The 6291-nt window shown below is 31.6% G+C and overlaps 1 non-coding gene across 1 annotated transcript; it reads left to right on the forward strand.

Annotated features, from left to right (window-relative positions):
- The first annotated feature begins 389 nt into the window (after positions 1-389).
- On the forward strand, positions 390-461 carry Smp_tRNA_00475_Pseudo_CGA.1.1. The gene has a single exon. It is a non-coding gene (tRNA).
- The last annotated feature ends 5830 nt before the right edge of the window (positions 462-6291 follow it).

Genomic DNA, 6291 nt, shown 5'->3' on the forward strand with positions numbered 1-6291 from the left:
TCATGTTGTCGTTGTTGTTGTTGTTGCTACTGCTACAATCTCCTGATAATCCTGGAATTAGTTTCAGTAATATATTGGTTGATCAAAATTTTTATATATACTTTAGTCGGGTTAATTTAAACAAAAGATAATTATTCAAATTATAGGATTTTTGCTTCGAGAATGATTTGAAAATTAACCATATATTTATATTAATTATCAGAAGGGGTTTTGTGGAGATTTAGTATTTATCATAGTTGGAAGTATATCTAGGAGCTCTAGTGAGAAGCAGTGACCAGTGGAGTTCAAAACCACTTCTGTTGTGAGATAGGAACTCACTGAAGACAATTGGTGAATGGTTGCTCAACTTCGTGGATCAGTTGAAGTTAGACATTAACACCGTTGGATGCCAGCTCAGTGGTCTATCGGCTAAGGGTTTCGGCTCGAGACCGGTAGGTCCTGGGTTCGAATCTCGCGAGAGCGGGTTCGTGGATGCGCGCTGCTGAGGAGTCCCATAATAGGACGAAACGGCCGTCCAGTGTTTCCAGGTTTTCCATGGTGGTCTAGCTTCAATTGACTCACGCTTTCAACTATGATAAATATATTTATATATATTAGCTTGAAGCACTAGTGGGTATATATTACAAAGACATGTTTTAATAAATAGATATGAATGAAGAATGTTGTGTGTTTCGGTTTGGTTGAGAAACTTCGTTTCATTAGTTATGTCCATTATTGAATCACTTTTACTGATATTAGTTTAGATATATTGTGTATGAGTGATAAGTGTTATGATAAGATGAAAGGGATGTTTATCATGAATTATTTAACTTATGAAGACATACCTCTGATCGCGTCGTTAGTATTGACTAAATGGTATGAGTTTATTCATAACACTAATCATTTTTATGCCAATACACTGTTGTTGCGAGGCGAGGTCGTGGATGCGCACTGCTGAGGAGTTCCACGACAGAGAGAAACGGCCGTCCAGTGCTTCCAGGTTTTCCATGGTGGTCTAGCTTCAATTGACTCATGATCTCAACTATGAAAACACTGTTGTATAATTTGAACTGGTTAACCCCTTACAGACGCAAAAAACATCTCTTAATAGAGCATTGAGAAGTAAGTAGAGTTTTATTACAAAATAAAATATAAATGTTATCAAACAAAGACTGAATTATGATAATTTATTTGGCTAATATTATGAAATCAACTTACAATGTCTTGAACTCAAACGGCTACACATAAATTTTAAAGTATCGCAGGATAGACTTATGTCAGTTTGTTAGACCAAGTTGCTTCAAATCGCTTAACATGTGTTTCATCTGTCGCATGGTAACTTGGAAATTGATGTGATACCAGCATTCCATCATTTGAAGTGGTTATCAGCAGCTTATATTTTTAAACAAAAGATTAACTGATTGATGTCATCAGCTATACAAATTACATTTACAGTTTTACTTAAGTTCTTTTTAATAGTCCGAATATCGAAATTTCTTCTTACCTCAACTGTAATATGAATGTTAGATAATATAAACTTTAACCACTTTCCAACCAAACCCTTCAAAAATGATGTGTCGTAGTTATTCATTTGAATTTAATGAAGATGATTTATAATCTTATAATGTTGCACCATTTTGACTTAGTTATGCAACTTCAATAAACACAAGAGTCACTTCCCAGTTCACTCTACACAACCTGATAAATCATGATATATAAAATCATACATTTTTGTGTATAGAGCTTATGCGTCAAGTAAATCCGAAATTTCCAACATTTTCTTGTCAACAATATCGATATTAAACAATGAAAGTAATCTATTGCGGTGTGGGTTACTGATATTCACGTAAGTAGTATATGGTGATGGTCAGGCATTGAATGCATTTCAGTAGAAGATTGATAAGGAGAGGACGGGAACGGCAGGCAATCGATACGAAAATGCAGGAACAATCATAATTGGAGACGATGGACTGATATTTACAGAAGAAACAGTCAACTTGAGACAATTGATTGTTATTTTGCAAATTAACTGTTAACTACATGGTTCTCATATTTTAATGAGATATTCTGTAATATTGTGCTATATTACTTTCGATTGTCCCCATCCGTGTTCTTGTTCACTACAGTATTATGTCACTGAAATCGGATCATGAGAACTCAGCAAAGAAACTTAGTTTTTCCTTACAGTTATATCATTTACTCAAGTTTTACAATCTTATATTCAGTTGATTTGCAAAAAAATAGTCTATTGAAAGATAGTAGGACGATGACATCATATCAAGGTAGTGTTTAATAATGAAGAGTTGAAGTGAAATATTATAGTGAAATAAAATATGAGAAGGATAATTGTCAACTTGACGAATATGGGAAGGGTGAAGTACCTAAAAACGTATAGATCGTAGTAGTCAATGATTAAAATCAAGAATATTAGAAACAATAAACGTTCATGGGTACTAAGTTTTGGAGTCAAGGAAAAATGATGGCCTGCACGTGTCTCTTTTACACAATGAGTTATGGTTTAAAAGAATGGATTGTTATTAGTTGTATATGTTTATAATTGCCATTTGATGACAATAGAATTATTGTTAATACAGTATTCATTCTTTGAAGGAATGTTCTGATTGTCAAACTATGAAAATACTGGTTCTTAACCGCTGTCTCACATGTTTACAACCCCTGTAATATATATAACCTTCGAAACTACATCTTTCTAAACCATTTTGCTTTTAGAACTCTGTTCCTTTCATGTTACATTTCTTCTTGTAACAACCTGATCATCCTTAGAAACTGGAATAAATCTTGCAATTATTTTCAGAATACAGTGTATTTATTTAGTGAACTTTAAATCCGATGTTTATACGTGATTTAAGCCATTTATGTCTTTCATTTTGCACGTTCTGGTCAGTCGCAGGTTTTTTGTAAAATGATGTAGTCGTAAAGGATGCAAACCGTTTTATTAAATTAATTATCTTCTGAAAATTGTTCAAACAGTTTTAAATTGTTCAAATAATTGTTTCGCTGATATGCAAAATACTCCTTAAGTTGATGGGAGACCATAAAACTTATATTTACGTACTTAGTGACATTTATTACATTGTTTGCCAATTAGAGTTCGTAATGTTTATTCTTTATTTAAGTCCCACCCTAGATGTCATTAATTAGTCGGTAAGTAACAGATAGTTATAATGTATCAACGAAATATAACAAAAAGATGTAATCTACAAACTAACATATTCTGTGTTGTATTGGGTTTATAGAGTTAACGATTAAGTTGTATTAGATGCATTTGTAACTCTCGATTATCTGTGACCGTTTCTAACTAACCCATCTTATTGAAATTTGCAAAAGGCTCTGAAAGTTACTATACTTTTCATGTTCTAAAACATTGGACGAGCATGCAATCAGGAAGTGTTTTAGTTCATTAGCTTGATGAACCGCGCAAAAACATTCCTTGATTGAAACCTCCACTAGCAAAGATATATGCTTTAAAATATTTATGAATATGTAGGTCTTATTTCCTTAATATTACTTATCAAAACTGAATGCGAAATGAATAGAACACAATATGGCGGATGTTTTTCATTTATTTGCTTGCAAATGATCTTTTTGAATAATGGTTTTCTGTCATAATTACGCATGTACTAATCAACATGATACTGAATATAGAAAATCTAAATTAATAATTAATGTGTATATTAATGATATAATATTACCGCCATATTCATGGTCGATTAACCAGTTTCATCTAATATGTTCAGACAACTTGTTTGGATATTGAACGTTGAAGATTGAAGTAAAGTTCATACTTTGAACCTTTTCATCGGAATATCATATTCAGTTATCTCTAATGAAGCATACAAGATACTTAACCAAAATAAAAATCGCTTTATTGAACAACTTAATGAAATTATATTCACTTAAACGGTTTAAATATATATGTTATTTATGAAAGAGTAATTAAATTATGTAGCTATAAAAACACGATTGTAGCAAATGTAACTATTACATAAACATGCTATTGCTTTATAGTAAAATCATAAGAAAGTATTTTACAAAACTAACATTGATCTCTTTTGGAATCCTTAAAATGAATAAAGGTAGTGTTTGTGATTATGGTATGCAAAGAGTAGTCTCCCTTTATACATAATTAACTTCAATGAGGAGATCAGGTTGAATATTCAAGTCGACTTTTAGACTTAAAGGTGCCAGTGAATACAAAGTTCCTCGCTAGTTTTAGTCTATTCAACAATTTACTCCAGGTTTGTTTGTTCACAGATCAATTACATCTGTACATTATATTTGAGAAACTGAAGATGAAATTCAGCTATGTGAATCAGTTAACTTTATTGAGGCAATCTGGTTTTCATTTGAAAGTAATTTTATGAATTCGACAAACAGTTTATCATTAAATGTTGAACACGATAGATAGATAGACAGTTTGTAATGTGCAAATAATCTATTAAATAATATAAATAATCCTTTAATGACATCCTTTATTTAGGCACTTATTAAAAATAGTGAGTAATTAGAAGTGAAGCGCTGTCAAAAGAAACAATGATGTGTTCGTGCCGAATAGTAACAAACAGTGTATGTTAGAGTATTCTACGGAAAGAGTCATATTCTGTCAAGTTGTATTTCATCTTCTGAAGATCAACTATTTGGTACTTTCACTGTTGGATATTCTGAATGCAGCATCCTTTCAGTTATTCATAATCACATTTCATGTCGATAGTCGTAGATATTCATTTCACAGTGAGTCGCTGCATTTATTGATAGATAGATAGTTCATTAAACTTGATTGAAGTTGACAACTGGAGTAATTCAGAATATCTATGTAGACTAGATGGAATATATTTAAAGGAATCTGAGAATATCAATATGCTTAATGTAAGTGTGATTATTTATCTTTGAATAAGATAATCTGAATGATGACACATTGCTTTAGTGATTAAATGGTTTTGATGTAGGCGGTTGTGTGTTGACAGATCTTGACTAGAACTTCGAATACGCTATTTCAGATTCCTACGAAAATTAGAAAAAACAAACGGGTGTAGAAAACCAGGAGTAACTTCTAATGTTAAAGAAGTAAGAAGCATTTTGATGTGCGGTGACGTTCATCATAAATAACCTGTTTACAAAGTCTCACTTAACAAGGTATCTCCATCAAAATAAACAGGGCGTATAGAATGTCTTTATCGCAAGAACGTGTATGGCTATTTGAAGACGTCTCACGCTTATGGTTACCGATTGACTGAATAACATTTGTTTTTTCAATTTCTACAAAGTCATACATTAAAAGGGGAAGAAGAATTCTCAAAGAAAGATTTCTTTTACTACTTAATTAATAGGGATCATGTAAAGTACACGAATAACCTTGTTAATTTAAAAAGATTTTAACACAGAATGACTGTACCAAATGTATCTTCTACAAGGAAATTTTTAACTCAGTTCACTTCCTCTTTCTAGACGTTTCATTATGAAAATAATAACATTTGGTTGCACTGACAATGTTTCGATGAAGCATCATTTACCAGAAAATCTTTACTAATTCATATTACATGGTTTTACAACCTTGATTAATGAAAAAAGATTTCCGGAAGTGTTAACAGTATAAACTCTGTAGTCCTTGGTTATATCACTATTGGGAAGGATTTAGGTTATCTCATTGTTTATATTAAAATCTAAAATTTAGACAGTCTTTTTTTAAATACATACATCCTGTATGGATTGTCTCAATATAGCCACAGTGATACAAAATTACATAGAATAAGATTATCGTAGCTAGAAGTAGATCTCTGTTTTAATTATGATATGAGTATCGTATTCAATGAAACAAGTCAGCAGTTACATGTATTTTGTAATTTGATGAATAGAACGTTGAATCATTGAAGTGACAAGTACTAAGTTCGAGTTCAGATGAGAATATCAATACTGCACTGAAGATACATCTATTTATCGAGGTTCAATTGGAGTGGAACTAGTATCCTGCATTCCAATGCCGGCCGCGTGCTTTCTATTTTATAATATTTTATTCATGGCTATGACATAGATTTTGAACATCAAGTTAAGATGGTGCATCTCCTTTAACATGTATCAGAAAGTAATTAATCAAAATAAGGTTACTTTTGTTGCTATTCACTCTAATTTTCATAGTAAGAACAAAGTAAATAAGAAAATGCCATTAATATATTATCTTCAGCTGCTTACAAACTAATAAGTTTGACTGTTTTCAGTTCATAAGTTAAGATGAAATAACGAATTGTCCAACAGTAAATAATTAAGTGTACGGAATGTAAATGTACTTGAGAATTG

The sequence above is a fragment of the Schistosoma mansoni genome, chromosome 2 (genome assembly GCF_000237925.1).
Source record: "Schistosoma mansoni strain Puerto Rico chromosome 2, complete genome".
Lineage (NCBI taxonomy): Eukaryota > Metazoa > Platyhelminthes > Trematoda > Strigeidida > Schistosomatidae > Schistosoma > Schistosoma mansoni.